The sequence below is a fragment of the Herpailurus yagouaroundi genome, unplaced genomic scaffold (assembly GCF_014898765.1).
Source record: "Herpailurus yagouaroundi ecotype Mexico unplaced genomic scaffold, PumYag 163, whole genome shotgun sequence".
Taxonomy (NCBI): domain Eukaryota; kingdom Metazoa; phylum Chordata; class Mammalia; order Carnivora; family Felidae; genus Herpailurus; species Herpailurus yagouaroundi.
Window position 1 is genome coordinate 67,715,618 of NW_024412404.1, and position 941 is coordinate 67,716,558.

A 941-nucleotide genomic window follows, 5' to 3' on the forward strand; every position below is an offset into this window, starting at 1 on the left:
GGGTCCGGCTGCCCTGCTCAGGCCCAGGTCAGGGGGGGTCGTGGAGTGATGTGTCTGGGCCCATCCCCATCCTCTTCAGGGATCCCCGAGCACCCGCCCCCCCCGCCTCCAGGCCACAGTCCCCACAGGGGTCTGCACTTGGGACAAGGAAAGCTGCTTGTCGCTGTGTGGGGAGAGCCATGCCAACAGGGGGTTCTGAGGGTGGCGGCCCCAGTGTTGCTGTCCCCGGCAGGACTTAGGTCGGTCAAGCTCAGGGTGGGGGTCCCTTATCGGGGCCCCGGAGTCCCCGGCTAAAGGGGCAGACACAGACTAACGTAGACTGTCATCTTAGAGTTTTCCCTAGAAACATCCCCCAGGTTCCAGGTCGGAGGACACTCCGTATTTCTCATTTGGCCCTGGCAGAAACCTCCCCGCGGGCCTGTCTGGTTTCTCTAGAAGCAGGGGCCACAAACTCTGTCATCAAGACCAGGCCCTGTTCTCGCCATGCTGACCTCAAGACAAGAGGGACCAGGCGCAGGGGCGACGTGGCCAAGGCCCCCGGGCGGAGAGGACCCACCCTCCCCTGGCCATTCGTCCCCCGCCCACTGGGGGTCACGGTGGACTGTCTCCCAGGCACCTTCTGGGGCCCATCAGCCCTGGGGGTGATTTTTGCACTTATCCTGGGAGAGGAGCTTTCTGCAGTCCATGCAAGGGTGCAGTTGGCCCGCCTGTGTGGACCTGCCCACAGCACAGTGGGCTGCCATGTCCCCCAGGGCCGGGGCCCCCCTGAGAGACTCAGCCGTGGGAGTCACTTGCCCGGGCTGCTCCACGACTCCTGGGTCCCAGCAGGACTGAGCCCCGGGCCCAGAGCAGGAGTCTACACTGTGTGCCCAGCCCTCTACCTCTGTCTACACTGAGTGCCTGGCCCTCCACCTCCCTCCTCCGTCTACACTGTGTGCCCA